The following is an 18,424-nucleotide window of genomic DNA, read 5'->3' on the forward strand; positions in this document are numbered from 1 at the left end:
ATCAGGTTGCATGTCATCTATATCATTAATCATGTCATTTTTCGCAAAAATCACTTCTGTTGACTTTTTAGAATTAGGTTTGACTCGACATTAAGCATGCATGTAGTGGGAATCAGTTAGTACCCTTTAGAGGGTTTGTTTCCCACATAAATACTAATCTATAACAAGTTTCAATTCGAGAAATTACTGAAAGAAATCCGTTTAATCAGAAAGTCAAAGGTTATGAACACCCAGTTTGACTTTTAGCAATTAACACAACAAGAATGGATCAAAGAACGAATTGAAGGCTTACAAGAGTCCTATAGATGTTAAATGGTCACTAGGAGTCGGCCTTGTTGATCAGAATCCCTCCAGAAAGCTTGCTTGAAGTGTTCTTGAGAGCTCTTGAGAGAATGCTCCTTGTTCTTCACTTGCAAATGATCAAAATGAGATCAATTCTTGTTTTAAATCAGTATTTTCGAGCTTACTGTAGTTGTAGGCTTGCATGAAATGTTATTGGTGATTGTGGAGGCAAGTTACAGCTGTTTGTCACTCAAATTCGGACCCAAATCAACCCAAATTCGATTTTCTGCACCTGATAGTCCCACGCGGCCCGCCTGGGTCTGTCCAGGCGGGTCGCCTGACCTGCTGTTCAGCCAAACATCTTTCAAACATTGACAGCTTTGACCCCTGAACTTGTACGTGATGTTTCGGCTACTTTTCTCGACCCGTAAACCCCCAAACTTGGTTTTTAAGGACCTTAGGACTTTTACCAACATGGTAATGCCCTCGGATAACTTTGCGCTCAACCGAAAAGCCCTGAAATTCGACGTTGACGCTTCTAGTCCCTTAAGTACGGTTTTGGCCATAACTTTCTCATACGTTGACGAAACTTCATGAAATTTTTACCACATATTCTAGTGAGTATATTTTAGCTATACAAAGCTTCGGGTCTGCCAAAAGTTCACTCAGAGGTATAAATTAAACATGTTGACACTTTTGGCCCCTATAGTTTACAATACTTCACTTTTGGGCAATTTCCGCGTCGTATGATCCATGAACCAACCGTTAAAGGTTATAAACATTATGTGGGGTTATCATAGAGCCTATTTATCCATTGTTGACACTTTGGACCCTTACGTTCCATAGTTTTCACTGTTTGTCACTTTTAGTCCCTCTAAAGTATGTTTTCACATAACGGAACCTTATGACACGTGTCAAGACATTATTGGACGAAATTTTTCGAGGTGTTACATCCTCACCCCCTTAAAAGAAATCTCGACCCCGAGATTTAATCAAACAAATGGGGATATTTTTCTTTCATCGTGGATTCCACTTCCCACGTGTATTCGGGACCTCTACGGGCATCCCATTTGACCTTTACAATAGGCACGTGCTTCCTTCGAAGCTTCTTTACCTGTCGATCCTCAATCGACAAAGGTTTTTCAACAAACTTTAGACTTTCGTCTATGTGTATATCTGTATGTGGTATAACCAGTGAATCGTCAGCGAAACACTTCTTCAAATTACAGATGTGAAACACATTATGAATGGCACTAAGCTCTTCTGGCAAGTTTAACTTGTAAGCGACTGCCCCGACACGTTCGATTATCTCGAAAGGTCCTATATATCTCGGGCTCAGCTTGCCTTTCTTTCCAAATCTCATCACACCTTTCCAAGGCGATACTTTGAGCAACACTTTTTCACCCACATCAAAGTGAAAATCTTTGCGCTTAGGATCCGCATAACTTTTCTGCCTATCCCTGGCAGCTTTCAAACGATCACGGATCTGAACGATCTTGTCTGTCGTCTCAAAGACGATTTCTGGTCCAGACAACTGGACATCTCCAACTTCTGCCCAACAAATGGGCGATCTACACTTCCTACCGTATAGGGCCTCAAAAGGCGCAGCCTTTATGCTGGAATGGTAGCTATTGTTGTAGGAGAATTTAATCAGTGGTAGGTGCTTATCCCAACTACCACCTAAGTCGATCGCACATGCTCGAAGCATGTCTTCCAGAGTTTGAATAGTACGCTCACTCTGACCATCAGTCTGAGGATGATAAGCCGTACTGAAATTCAAACGAGTGCCCAACGACTGTTGGAAACTCTTCCAAAAATGTGACGTATATCTAGTATCCCTATCAGATATGATAGATATAGGTATACCATGTAGTGCTACTATCTTATCAACGTATAATTGAGCTAACATATCTGAGCTATACGTCTCTTTGATGGGTAGAAAATGAGCTGACTTAGTCAGTCTGTCAACTATGACCCATATGGTATCATTTCCCTTTTTCGTTTTCGGCAACTTGGTGATGAAATCCATTGTCACCATTTCCCATTTCCATTTGGGGATCTCAGGTTGTTGAAGTAAACCTGACGGCTTCTGATGCTCGGCCTTGACTTGCGCACAAGTCAAACATTTGGCCACATACTCGGCCACGGACTTTTTCAAACCAATCCACCAGTAGTTTGACTTCAAATCCTGGTACATCTTATCAGCTCCAGGATGAACGGAGTATTTAGAGCTGTGGGCTTCCTGGAGGATAACATCCCGAAGTCCTCCATATACCGGAACCCATATTCGTCCGTTTAAACGTAGCATTCCATCTTTGTCGTGGGATAACTGCTCCTCAGTTACTCCCAACTTTTCCGCAGGATAGTTAGCTTCCAGCACAGCTTCCTTCTGTGCAGCTAACACCCTTTCATTCAAACTATTTCTTATTTCAATGCGCTTGGCATTGATTCTGATCGGTTTAACCCTTTCCTTTCTGCTTAAGGCGTCGGCAACCACATTTGCCTTGCCTGGATGGTATCGTATCTCGCAATCATAGTCATTGAGAGTTTCCATCCATCGCCTTTGGCGCATGTTCAATTCCTTCTGATTGAACAGATGCTGGAGACTCTTATGATCCGAATAAATTATGCACTTGGTTCCATACAAGTAATGTCTCCATAGCTTTAATGCAAATACAACCGCACCCAATTCCAAATCGTGGGTGGTGTAGTTCTTCTCGTGCACCTTTAGCTGGCGAGAAGCATAGGCAATGACTTTGCCTTTCTGCATGAGTACACAGCCCATGCCAGTATGCGATGCATCACAATACACCACAAATTCCTCTATTCCATCGGGCAATGTCAATACTGGCGCATTGCTCAGCTTCTGCTTCAGAATGTCAAAGGATTCCTGCTGCTTAGGGCCCCAATCAAACTTAGTCTTCTTACGGGTCAATGAGGTTAGGGGCGCAGCAATCCTTGAGAAGTTCTCGATGAATTTCCTATAATATCCTGCCAATCCGAGGAAACTGCGAATCTCGGTAGGCGTCTTCGGCTCCTGCCAATTCATGATTGCTTCGACTTTAGCGGGATCTACTTGGATACCACGCTTGCTAACAACATGTCCAAGGAACTGGACTTCACGAAGCCAAAATTCACACTTCGAGAATTTGGCATAAAGCTTCTCTTGATTCAGAAGTTTGAGAATACAACGAAGGTGTTTCTCATGATCAGCTTGGCTCTTCGAGTAGATAAGGATGTCGTCAATAAAGACAATGACGAACTTATCTAAATAAGGCTTGCAGACGCGATTCATGAGATCCATGAATGCGGCTGGTGCGTTGGTGAGCCCAAACGGCATCACTAGGAACTCGTAATGTCCATAACGAGTCCTAAACGCGGTCTTGTGTACGTCTTCATCCTTGACCTTCAACTGATGATAACCTGACCTTAGGTCAATCTTGGAGAAATAACTTGCTCCTTGCAACTGATCGAACAGATCGTCGATCCTGGGTAACGGATACCGATTCTTGATAGTGACCTTGTTAAGCTCACGGTAATCGATGCACAGGCGCATCGAACCATCCTTCTTCTTAACGAACAAGATTGGCGCTCCCCAAGGAGATGAGCTAGGTCTAATAAAACCTTTAGCTAATAGATCATCCAACTGCGTCCTCAACTCCTTCATCTCCGTTGGTGCCAATCTGTATGGTGCTCTTGCTACAGGTGCAGTGCCTGGAATGATATCTATCCGAAACTCTACTTGTCTATCCGGTGGCAATCCGGGTAGTTCTTCAGGAAACACTTCAGGATATTCCGAGATAACAGGAATATCCTCAATCTTCGGCTTCGGCTCATCAATGGTAACTTGTGCCATATAAATGACACATCCCTTCTGCATGCACCTGGATGCCTTGAGCATGGACACTCGCTCAGGCAATCCATGCTGGGTATCTCCTTGAATAGTAAGTGACTCACCAGACGGAGTCTTAACTATTACTTGCTTTCTATTGCACAAAATCTGGGCTTGGTTACTGGACAACCAATCCATGCCTATCACTATATCGAATCCAGCTAACTTAAAGGGAAGCAAGGATAGCGGGAAAGAATGATTCCTAATGGATATAACACATCCATCTAGGACAGTTGAGGCGGTTTCTATGGTTCCATCGGCTAATTCCACCTCATATTTCACACTTAAGGTTTTAACAGGAAGGTTCAACAGTTTACAAAACTTATTATCTACAAACGACTTATCAGCTCCAGAATCAAACAAGACTCTAGCAAAAACATCGTTTACAAGAAACGTACCGGTAATGACGTTATCGTCAAGGACTGCTTCCTTTGCGTCCATCTTGAAGACTCTCGCATTAGTCTTCTTTCCTTCCTCGGCCTTCTTTGCAAACTTTGGACAGTTGGGCCGAATATGACCTTTTTCGTTACAACCAAAACAAGTTGCATCCTTCATCTTCTTGCAATCCACAGCCTTATGTTCGGTGGACTTGCAGATTCCACATCGCTTCTCCGAAGACTGGGATTTTGTTTCAAACCGACACCTCCCAAAGTGGTGTCTCCTACAAAACTTGCATCTGGGTTTTTCACCCGACTGATGATCACTCTTCCTAGACCCTGACCCTTTCCTGTGGTCGTTGTTCCCTCTATGTCGCTTTTCAGATCTCCGTGAGGTGTCATCCTCACGTTTTCGTTTGTTCTCCTCAGAGCTCCTTATGGCTCTCAATCTAACCACGTCTTGAGTGAGGGAGAGGGATAGATCCGCTACGGATCGAAATGTTGTAGGTCTTGAAGCTTTAACACTCGCCTTTATTTCCGGTGCCAGACCCCCGATAAATCGAGCAATCCTACGCGGCTCCGGGGTCACCAAGTAAGGCACTAAACGAGACAGCGTGTTGAACGTAGTAAGATACGTTTGACAGTCGAGGTTCTTCATGACTAAGGATACGAAATCCGATTCGATTCGCTCGACCTCGTGCTGCGGGCAGAAGTTCTCTTTAATCAGGGCCACAAACTGTTCCCATGACAAACCGTACAGTGTGGCCTTACCAGCAGCTTGTAGGAGTGACCTCCACCATGCTAACGCATCTCCTTTGAATGATTGGGACACGTACTTAACGACGTCCCTATCAGCACACCCGCTGATATCAACTACAGTGTCCATCTCGTCGATCCACGTCATACAATCGACGGCTCCCTTTTCCCCAGTGAAATCTCTGGGCTTGCAGGATACAAAATATTTGTACGTACAGGACCTGCTGTACGTGTCACGTTTCAGCTCAATCTCCTGTTTCGGGACGCTGCTGTGGTTGGAGGAATGATTATCATCCTCAACTTTCTTTGGCTCACCCTTTTTAGACGGCGGCTTACTATGAGCCCCAGAATGAGTCTTAGCCTTGACATGCGTCACTGAGCGGGTTCTACTCTGAGTACCACTAGATTCTCTGAACTGCCTATCCATAGCCTTGGCGACAGCATTATCAATCAGTGCTTGCAATTCTGCACCGGTAACGTGAATCTTTGCATTATCTGAGTGTTCCCCAGAATGACTGTTGGTTTCTTCCGATTTGGCCATCGTAGCTTTAAGCTACAATAAAGGACAAGGTCTTATTTAGAACCTAACAGTATTATCGTCCTAGACGATCTATTAACCATGGTATCAAAAACCTTAGCAGTTAATTTAATAAATTTCATTCAGGCTCTGATTAGCAATCAAGGAATGAAAATATATATATTGGCACCATAGGCCTAGTCACAAGGACAATCACTAAATTATAAATTTAGATTTTTATAGGACTATAAATTGTATAATTAAACAAATAATCCTTTACTAGACAGAGAGTCATAAACCACAACTGTCCTTATATAACATAGTTATAACCCGTAGGTATCAAGCCATTAATAGACTTGTGTACAGATATAATCTGTAGATAATTCTTTACTAGGCAGGGAGTCATAGACCACAACTGCCACTTTATGACCTAGTCATAACCCGTAGGTATCAAGCCATTAATAGACTTGTATACAGATGTAATCTGTAGATATTTCTTTACTAGGCAGGGAGTCATAGACCACAACTGCCACTATATGACATAGTCATAACCCGTAGGTATCAAGTCATTAATAGACTTGTATACAGATATAATCTGTAGATAATTTATTAAAAAGGGTGGCTTGTGTGATTCTACAGATCACGCTTAGCCAGAATGCTAACATGTTCTCAGATGTTAACAGGGAGTTGAATCTTTTCAACCAGGTTTTACCATCAGGGCCAGGCCTGTTAATAAGGCATTCAGGCTAGGTTATACCTTACTAAGATTCTTATAAAATGGCAAATCAAATAAAAATTGATATTTTCCATTATTTTAATATTATTCATGCATATAAATAAAATGATAAATTCAAATTAACCATTTAAATTTCCAATAAAATACCAGTACATAATTGCCCTAAACGGGACTTTGAAATAACATAACTAGCATGAATAACGTGCCCGCGCAGGGGCTAAACAAGTACAACAATAACAAAATAAAATAAAACAAACCCACGCAGGGGTTAACAGGATAACATACCCACACAGGGGTAGAGAAGATAGATATACCCACGCAGGGGTAAGGTACTGGAATAAATGTCCACGCAGGGACATGAGTACACGAAATGATAATCGAAGGATTCAACGATCCTTCTTGCTCTTACCTTTGAGCAAATCGAATACCTTCTTAAACATGCCACTGGTGCGTCGGCGATCTTCTCGCATATTGTGCTGAAACTCGCGTCGCATGCTATCAATCCCCTGCAGGATCTCCTGAACCTGCGGTGGCGACATCATAGGCGCCGGTGGTGGTGGCTGGTAGTGCTGCGGCTGCGGCGGCTGGTAAGGCTGCGGCTGCGGTGGCTGCTGGTAACCCGGAGGGTAACCAAAAGTAGATGGGCCAGCAGCCCAAGGGTCTCCAAGTGGACCACTATGTGGGAGTGAGCTGTAGTTCACAGCTTGCCAATAAGGGTCTCCCGTGTAATCATAACCCTGAGGGAATACCTGCTCGAACGGGTTGAACTGAGCGGCACTAGCATAAGCCGGAATCGGCTCTCCAAAATTCTGCGGCGGCAGAGGCGGGATCGGAACAGAAGTAACCTCCGATACTGGATGCTGAGACTCCCCTGTCTCAGACTCCCCGGGTAGGGACGTGTAGCGGCTGCTACTAACACGTGGAGGGGTGCCTATGCGAATCCCTCCGCGCGTAGACATGCGCGCATTCCTCCTAGGCCTCTGAGGCGGAGGAGGTAAGACTGGCGGCGGCGGTGGTGACGGAGTGATCACGTCACGCCACAGGGCCTCAGATAGGTCCTGCGGTAGAGGCGGCTGCTGCTGGAGCTGCTGCTGCTGCGAGTGGTGCTGTGAGTGCACCGGCGAACCATGGAGCGATTGGAGCATCGGAGTACCATGGAGTGACTGAAGCATAGGAGAGTTGTGGCTAGGGGTGAAGTACCAATCATGCTGCTTGAACCTCTCCTGGAAGCTGTCCACACCATTAAATGGTGATCCTGTGTATGGCGACCCATCCGATATCTCAATCGGGTGGTTTGGTGTACCTGATGGTGGGAGCGAAGGGTCCGTCTCCTCGTCCACGTCCATCCCGTGACCACCAGAAAAGTGGTCCTCCTGCCCAAGTGGGTTATGGCCCACTGGCTCCTCCACATAAGCATTAGGGTTATACAAACCCTGGTAGGCTGGCGCTGGGTGCTGGTGCGGTGACTGGTGCAACGGTATGTATGATCCAAGCGAATCATGGGGCCCGTTCTCCGAATGGGGCCCAAACGAGTGGGGTAATGACGGAGAAGTGCTCGCGGAAACCGAATGCCTAGCAGGCTCGGCAAAAGACCTCCAAAGGTCGTTAGCGGCTGTGTGGTGTGTAGCAGATGGGGCCCGCCTATGCGAGGGACCAGCCTCATGATCGTGCGATGTAGGAAATCCTCCACGACCTCTCATCCTTGGCGGCATCCTGATCCTGTCAAAAATCAAACAAGTTGCACAACATATATATGTAAGACAATGCAATAATAATTAAAAATAAATTAAACGAAATGTTGAACATTTCCTAAGTTCTTTGTCTAGACTCGAAAATCGAGGAATGTGCAATTGTGTAACTGAGATTAAACACAAAAGACTAGTGTTTAATTCACTCAGCGTTGGCTCTGATACCAACCTGTCACACCCCCGATTTCCACGTGTCACCGGTGGGCCCGGTGTGGGGTACAGTGACGTAGTTGGCATCGTCATAGACAATCAACACAATATAATAATGCACAGCGGAAGCAGAATAGAAACATTTCAACTTTTAAATAAAGTGTAATAATAATATCACAGTAGTTGAAATGGATCCACAGGCGGATCAAATAAAAATAGAAATAAATAGTTCAACAGATAAATGTCGTCCGAGTTTGCGAGACTATTGTGGACGCTCTCTAGGAAACAGCCAGCCTATTTCCGTATAGTACCTGCACTTAATCTTTTGGGAAAAATACGTCAGTTTACACTGGTAAATACAAATCAACCGACTCATTTTGAAAATGATTTAAAATTTATTTAAATGCACAAGGCATAAATATTTTATTAACTTGGGATAATTATATAATATAAACTTGTGAACGATTTACATGCACTTATATCTCTGGTGGCCCGGGATCTACTGTCCGGGCTAGAGATTTAATTGACACACCACATCAAAGAGTTATACACGACGGGTGTACGCCTACACCCCGTGCTCTGGTCGTGGCCATCTCGTAAGATAATGCCAAGGATATCCGGGACATGGTCAATAACCCCCCAAAGCCTTTAAGTAAGACAAGACTGTTTAAACGAAATCACACAAGCTATTCAAGACTGAACACCCATAGGGAGCAGGACTTGTGCGCCCGATCAAGCGGTATTTTAAATACCGTACCCCAAGCCCGTATAGGGGAAAATAAGTCAAAATGTATTTACCTGAGCAAGTATAAGTCACAAACGATAAGTGGTGATAGCTTTTACCGGGCTTCCTAATCTGGAACAAAGGTTTATAATTAACCTATTAGATTCCTAACGGCCTTTTATTTAAGCTTAAGCTTTGACCGGTTAGTTTTAGGAATGATACGGTTTACGCACGATTAAGCGAAAGACCGGATAGAATGTGATTTAGACCCGACAAGTTTGAATACTTGTATAATATGGGTATACTAAATACATTCTGGATTTTGAAATAAAAATGATATTGTTTGACCCGTTTCGGTCAATTTACGCAAACTAGTTACGTAAACCGAACCGAACGCGAAAACGGCGTTACGGGTAGACCAAAGATTCAAATGCAAGTTTCCTGAAGTAATATGCTTAGAATATGATATTATATCAGTAAGTTATGTCCTATATTGCCCGGGATAATTTTAAACTCAATTTATGCCTTAGAAGGGCATTTTGGTCATTTAAAAGATAATAAAAGGGTAAAATTAGAAATCTGAGTTGCGGGTCTGGTTCATACAGTAAATATACTTAATATAACATATTATATCAGTAGGGTATGACCCATATACCAAATATATCATTTAAAACCAAACTATGCACCGTAGGGGTAATTTAGTAATTTCACAAGGGCTAAAAATGCCAAAACTGGAAACCTGAGTTCAAAATATCATACTTACTGTTATTATATGAAAATATGTGGTTTACATCAGTAGGTATAAGTTTTGTGGGTTTAAAACAAGTATAACGCTTACTAAGCGCTTAAAACGCTAAAAATACGATTTAAGGGCGTTTTCGGGTTTTCACAGTAAATCTGAGATTTTTATATTTCCAGAATACTTAAAATAATTTATTCATCATATAAAATCAGTAGAAAAAGGTTTCGGGTCAAACGGAGGTGTAAAACTCTTTTTATGGCTAAAACGGTCAAAACCGACATAAGCCGAAATGGCTAGGTGATCTAGGATCCGTTCAGCCAAAAATTAATTAAAAATCACCAAAATTCCCAGAATATTATATATAATCAGTTGGTAAAAAGTTTCGTGTCAAAATGTGGCCAGAAACGGGTTCTACGCAAAAAGGACCGTTTATGTAAATTTATAATATAGTTTTACGCTAATGGCCATAACTCACAATCTGGACCACCAACTGATCCGAAACTTTCGGTGCAAGTTTATATAATAAAAATAAAGATTTCTATCCTTTCACTTTTCCAAAAAATCCCGTTTTAAATCAAAAAGGGCAAAATAGTCAACTTTATGCATAAACCGGAAACAAGCATTCGAATAGGCTAAACATAGACTCAATCAACGAAAGTTCCAGAAAGTTTAACTGAAATAATAATAGTCAAAAATACTTTCCAAAACAGATCTTGAACATGCATGTACGAATCCGAATCGATAGTCTACGAAATAATCGTTTTACAAGACTTTCGGTTCCGATTCGTGGCTATACTATAGAGTGTCGAGTTGATGATGATTAAAACACATTTATATATATGTTACAAGTTATTTTCAATGATCAATCAGGTTGCATGTCATCTATATCATTAATCATGTCATTTTTCGCAAAAATCACTTCTGTTGACTTTTTAGAATTAGGTTTGACTCGACATTAAGCATGCATGTAGTGGGAATCAGTTAGTACCCTTTAGAGGGTTTGTTTCCCACATAAATACTAATCTATAACAAGTTTCAATTCGAGAAATTACTGAAAGAAATCCGTTTAATCAGAAAGTCAAAGGTTATGAACACCCAGTTTGACTTTTAGCAATTAACACAACAAGAATGGATCAAAGAACGAATTGAAGGCTTACAAGAGTCCTATAGATGTTAAATGGTCACTAGGAGTCGGCCTTGTTGATCAGAATCCCTCCAGAAAGCTTGCTTGAAGTGTTCTTGAGAGCTCTTGAGAGAATGCTCCTTGTTCTTCACTTGCAAATGATCAAAATGAGATCAATTCTTGTTTTAAATCAGTATTTTCGAGCTTACTGTAGTTGTAGGCTTGCATGAAATGTTATTGGTGATTGTGGAGGCAAGTTACAGCTGTTTGTCACTCAAATTCGGACCCAAATCAACCCAAATTCGATTTTCTGCACCTGATAGTCCCACGCGGCCCGCCTGGGTCTGTCCAGGCGGGTCGCCTGACCTGCTGTTCAGCCAAACATCTTTCAAACATTGACAGCTTTGACCCCTGAACTTGTACGTGATGTTTCGGCTACTTTTCTCGACCCGTAAACCCCCAAACTTGGTTTTTAAGGACCTTAGGACTTTTACCAACATGGTAATGCCCTCGGATAACTTTGCGCTCAACCGAAAAGCCCTGAAATTCGACGTTGACGCTTCTAGTCCCTTAAGTACGGTTTTGGCCATAACTTTCTCATACGTTGACGAAACTTCATGAAATTTTTACCACATATTCTAGTGAGTATATTTTAGCTATACAAAGCTTCGGGTCTGCCAAAAGTTCACTCAGAGGTATAAATTAAACATGTTGACACTTTTGGCCCCTATAGTTTACAATACTTCACTTTTGGGCAATTTCCGCGTCGTATGATCCATGAACCAACCGTTAAAGGTTATAAACATTATGTGGGGTTATCATAGAGCCTATTTATCCATTGTTGACACTTTGGACCCTTACGTTCCATAGTTTTCACTGTTTGTCACTTTTAGTCCCTCTAAAGTATGTTTTCACATAACGGAACCTTATGACACGTGTCAAGACATTATTGGACGAAATTTTTCGAGGTGTTACAGTAGTTGATACAAGTCTCTTCTACGTCAGTTTCATCAATGAGCGACTTGCCTCTTACAAGGTTCTCCATCATCATACAGACAAGCACCCCTGAATTAGCAATGTTACCATTGTTGTGAGGCACACCATCTTGAACAAAACCAAATGAAACTTTTTTCTTTGTGCAGTATCTCGAGTTTCGCCAATAGTGGATTTGGTCAAGAAAATGCTTGAAGAAAATTGGAAAAATGTCCATCACGTGTTTAACCAGCCGTCTTTTTTCATTTCCCCATCTTTTATCAGTCCAATATTGTGTTCCATGTTAAACATATCAACACGGAATAGTAACTAGTCCTCCTGCTTAATCCATATCGGAATATACAAATAATCAACCTCCCAAAATGGAGGGTACGGTTCCTTCCTTCCCGCCATGTCTACCGCTCTTAAACAATCCTTCGTATAACACACGTCTTCATAAAATTGCGGAGGTAAAACCGTCCAACGCAATTTCCTTGACGGGTCTTTTAAAAGTTTAGACTATCGAAGCCGCATCAGCCTTAACGTCCACGCTTGAACATGCTGCCATAAAAAATAATATATCTAATCAGTGATTTGTATAATCAAAATTAATACTGGTAGGATTGGGTTTACAATGTCATTTAGGCATGCACTAGATTCGTAGCCTAGTAGGCTACCCCAAAAGCTTTTAGGTGGCTGTATTTCCCCTAAAAAGCGAGAATAACAAAAAGGGGAATCCCCGTTTAGGTAAAAATCAACAGCATCCCTTGACCAATTTTCGGAATTTTCGGTTGGAAATGCAAAATTTTTTCTTTCTGGAGGGCTGCCACCAGGTTTACTCGACTGAGCGGAGGACCCAGGGTTATTTAGGACGACCTGGGTCGGCTTTGGAAAAGACGAAGTGCTAGAACGACCGGTTGGACGTCTTAACTTGTTTAGAATCGAAAATGATTTTCTCTGGACCACATGCGAATTGTTTTGCTCATCAGCTACTTGATTGTCACCTTGGTTAGCCATAAAGGTGGTTGTGGTTTTTGTGGACTTCTCATTCCCTATGGTAGGGGTAGTTATAGTGGGTGGAAATTGAATTAAAAATACTTTTTTCTTTTTGAGAAAAATGCTTATTGGTTAAAAATTGTGAAATGTCCTTTATAGCCTTAATGATAAACAAATATAAATACCTCATGATTGTGGTGGTTTATGTGTATTTTTAGTTTAAGTTTTAGAAGTTCAGTATCAGTTTACTCTGAACTAGTTATTGATGTCTTTTTTTGGTTAATGTAATGAACTTTTTTATGTTATGAAATTTGTTCAGTATCAATTTACTTTGAACAATAAAATAATAATAACATATATTGCACAAATAACAACAACAAAAAATACAATATATTTATTTCACAATGTATTACACAATATATTTATTTCACAATGTATTACACTCTATGGGTCATTCGGTGGTGGAAACAGGTTCAAGTCGAGACGCCAGTCTAAGGGGTTTGGTTCAACATTTTCATAACGTTTCCGGTGATCTTCGTTACTTTGGTTTGGGGCCCAGTACTGATAGTCTGTTTGGGTCTCCGGCAGAAAGGTTATCATCTGTGACGCGGGGGTAACAAACCCTGTCAGACTTGTGTTGGGGTCCATCATATGTGATGAGGGGCTAAAAAACCCCGCCTGACTTATGTTTGGGTCTACAAACCGATTGTTGTTACCCAAATCATTCTGTTGGGGGTCCAATAAGTCACCGACGTCAAAACCCTCGGAGCATGCCGTAGCCAACACTGACTGCCATGATCCACCCATATCAGTATTATCATTGTTTGGCGCTATATTAGCATTTGCAAACATAGTGCCAACGTTATATGAGCCACCAAAGTTTCCCGCAAAATTGTCATTTTCGTTAACACCGGATCCTGATCCCCCCTGTTTCGAAGTTTGTGCCCCAATTTGATGTCCCGGCCTCTTGAACATTTCTACCACCACGACCACGACGTCGGGGCCTCCCTAACCTCTGTGTACGAGGATATGAAACAAGGTCCACCGGCTCCTGTGTCAGATGAGTCGGATATTGTGTGTATTGTGGAACATTAGATATCTCAAGGGCCCGATACGCCGCACCATGAATAACGTCCACATCTTCAGATCGGTGAATTAGACCCATCGTCTCCGACTGCAAAAAAATAATTAATAATTAATTTTTTTACTAACAATAATAAAGGTAACTTTCAATAATTTTAAACTTGTATATACCATCATTTGGGCCCTTGCTCCTTCGTCTTGAAAACCGCTCGTAGGGCCAGCTGGCAACTGTGGGTTAGACACATATAACATGGTATGTTCCATGTACCACGGCATGTAATCATTGGCAACGGAAACAGATGTGATGAGTTCCCCGGTGACCAAGTTTTGATGACGTGCCTCCCACTGACAAACATACGCCGCGTGACGACTTAACCAGTTCCAGCCGGTTTTCCTGCTCCGGTTCATGGAATGAAGCCTGGCATGCTCAGTATTATCTATGGCAATTGGGTTAGGTATATACTGGAACATGCCAAACTGTCTCATCACTCGTTGAGGATAGTGAGGCTCCACAACCGAGTAGTATAGCAGAGGGCAACAACTCCGCCAAATTCCCATACCACTCCGACATATATCGGGGAGTCTACCCACAATGTCGTCGTATGGTCTCCAATTAAACTAAAACAAAAAAAAATCAATCTTTAGAAACGTGTTCAAATAAACTTAAATTTTATATGTCAACAACTAACAACCATACCGTTGCCTCGGTCATAAATTGCAGCTGAGATCTATATGTTCTCAGGCAATGTGTGGAAACATCTGTACACGTTAAGCTTCCCTTCCACCTAAAAAGATAAATAAAAAATAACATAGTGTTATATAGATACCAAATAATAAATTTAATTATTTCCAATTCACACTACCGAGCAGCTAACGGGGCATTGTACTGGAACCGGGCAACAGCAGGAGCAAAACAACGAAACCTCTCCCAAACCCACACTTGTAGAAGCGCAACTGGGCCAGTAATGGCTATAGCATTAGGTACTGCAACGTTACAAAGGTTTCTGTAAGGGTGAGCTAACACAGCACTGCCCCAACTATATCCCGAACATGCGGGCAAGTCTACGAGAAATTCTAAAAATTTTACATCAATCAGGTGGTTTGCATTATCAGGTAAGATTGTGCACCCTATCAAATAAAATATTATTTGACGTGCACGAAAAATGCAATCTTGATCTGATGCTTCGTTTATAGAAAAATTGGGCGTTATTTGTTGTAAAACTCGGGAGGACTTAACCCTTTTGCCCCTCACATCAGCTTCCTCAGGGGTAAACCCCAACACCTGTTGACACTTGTCTCTTACAGTATACATCGACATACCAGTGTCAGCCCCAGAAATAGGCAACCCATCTATTGGTAGCCCCCACAACACGTTGACATCCTATAATGTCACAGTCGTTTCTCCAAAAGGAAGGTGAAACGTGTGAGTTTCTGGCCTCCACCTCTCAACCAACGCAGTTATTAAGGAGTGGTCTACATACTTGTACCCAATTTACAGTATCCTGCTGCATGTATTAAACCTTCTACCCTTCCACCAACCGGATTTTCTTTCATATGCTGCCAGAACGCTCGATCTGATCGTCTAATATTTATTGGGTTACTATACTCTGTTGGATTTTTGAATACCTCAAACGCACGGTGATTCTTGTCCAAGAACAACACCGATGCATTAAGAGGACCAGGATGACATTCAAAATTCATCTTCGGCTGATAAAAGTTGACTGAATATTTATCGGTAATGAAAGGATTGAAGCTTCGTTTGATATTGAAAATGTATCTCGAGTGCTTTGCTTTATGTTCATATCTAAAGACTTCATTTTGTGCATCAGTTTTCGAATTCATATTGAAAGACAATATTTTTCTTACACTACAGTTGAATTCTTACACAAACCTATTAAAGTTTGCAGGTTTGATTCCATATCATGTGAGAGCCTAGGGTTTAGTCATATCATCTTTACATTCACCACTCACATTTCTTGCTGCAAAAAGACAACAAGGTGAAACAGTGACCTATTACTAGCAAACGAAAGTTGCATGTAAATTCCGCAAACATGAAAGTTATTTTATTAAGAACACTATATCATTCTGCGACTTTATGCAAGAAAGCACTATCAATCAGTGACCTTAAACAACAAAGCAGAACCATAAAGCGACTTTAAACAAGCTTGTAATATGAAACAGCGACCTTTAATAAGCTTGTCCTATGAAATAGCGACTTTTAACAAGGTTAACAGATGAAACAGCGACCTTTATCAGGCTTGCAAGATCAAACAGCGACCTTTAATAAGCTTGTAAGATGAAACAGCGACTTTTCAAAGGTTGCAAGATCAAACAGCGACCTTTATCAAAGTTGATATATGAAACAGCGACCTTTAATATCATTTAGAACTTGCTGCAGCTTTTACAGGGACTTCTGTTTTTTGTAGAAAATGCCATAGAAGGTCGGTGTATGATCTTGCAACTTACCTAAAAGTGTAAACAATATGCCAGAACACCTAATGCCACTCTTTTGTGGTTCAAACCACCCATTATTGCAAAAAATTCCACACACACACACACACACATAAGATGACAAACACATGTAAAGTCCATCTGAAAAGTAGAAAATATTAACCTCTTACACAAAAATCTCACACACCTCATTACTCTCTCCTAAAAATCCTTAACTTTAATCCTACGTCTCCATGAACTCCTGTCCTGGATCATGTACTCAGAGAGATGCAACTCTAGCAAATCTTGTCTAATCCGCTCCTCCCAAGTCAGTTTGGGCCTTCCTCTACTCCTCTACCCTCCACACAAAGGGCGTCCACTACTCTAACCGGTGCCGTCACCGGCCTCCTCTTCATGTGCCCAAACCATCTCAATCTCCCCTCCTTAATCTTACTCGATATACTAGCCACCCCTAGCCTTTCCCTAAAAACCTCATTTCTCATACGCTCGAACCTTGTGTGCCCACACATCCACCGTAACATCCTCATTTCTGCCACCTCCATCTTGCGTGTCTGCGTCTTTTTGATTGCCCAACAATCCGTTCCATATAACATAGCAGGTCTAACTGCAACTTTATAAAATTTTCCCTTTAATGGGGATATATAGGAATTTTACACACACATATGTGTTTAAAACATACGAAACATCATATATATTATAAAAACAAATTAAATATACCCATTTAACTTAAATTACTTAAACTTCATAATCCACTATATGAAGTTTGATTACAATGCGACCATTATATACCTACACTCATGGACAAATTTATTATATAATTATGGAATAATGGATTTTAATAATCTTAACTATTCGTTATTGGCCGTTAACGGTCCCAACTTCAAAAATTCCCACCGGCGGTCATATCTTTTCACATATTGGCCTTCAATGGACCCTGACTAACAGAACCCTAACGCCGTTAGTCTCCGATCACTGGAAAAATGTTTTTTGGTCGGAAAAAGGTTCCTAAAGGTCCGATCTATGGTTACAAACAGGTTTGGGACGAAAACTTTGAGTTTTCCAACTAAAAAGTTGAGTTTTTCGGTTAGAAAGAAGTTTTCCGGCAAAAAAATGAATTTTTCTGGCGACCTTAATAATTAGGGTTTTTACTATAAAAGGTTCCTAAAGGTGCGTAATAAGGTTACAAAGAGGTTTGAGAAAAAAAGGTTGAGTTTTCCGGCCAAAAACGTTTTTCCGGCGACTAGAGACTAACAACGTCAGGGTTCTGTTAGTTAGTCAGTGTCTATTGAAGGCCAATATGTGAAAAGATGGGACCGCCGGTGAGAATTTTTGAAGTTAGAACCGTTGCCGGCCAAAGAACAATAGTTGGATTATTAAAATCCATTATTCTTATAATTATATATGATGTGGGGTCAATCGACCATGTGGTACATTTTTATATGTAACGTTTTTTCAACCAATCTTGAGATTTTCTAACGCTGAACCCGATTTTTTTTAACTTACTTCAAATACATCAATCTATAAACGTTGGAATGCATTATGCATAAAAAAATGAGTCAATGGGGGATTAAAACTTGTCTATTTAAAATAGTTACATATAAATAAAAATAGAGTAAATTACAAGTTTTGTCCTTTATGTTTGTAACAAATTGCAAGCGGTGTCCTTTGCCTTTAAATTTGACGAGTTTTGTCCTCAACGTTTCAAAATCCTACACGGTATGTCCTTTGAGCCTAACCAAGTTAGTTTTTTTAGTTAAACATGGTCATGTGCAAGACATATGAGGGTATAATTGTCTTTTCATCCTATTAGTTACAAAACACTTAAAAACTAAAATACTATATACAAAACAACACGGACCAAATGTGATAAAACCT

The sequence above is a fragment of the Helianthus annuus genome, chromosome 10 (genome assembly GCF_002127325.2).
Source record: "Helianthus annuus cultivar XRQ/B chromosome 10, HanXRQr2.0-SUNRISE, whole genome shotgun sequence".
NCBI lineage: Eukaryota > Viridiplantae > Streptophyta > Magnoliopsida > Asterales > Asteraceae > Helianthus > Helianthus annuus.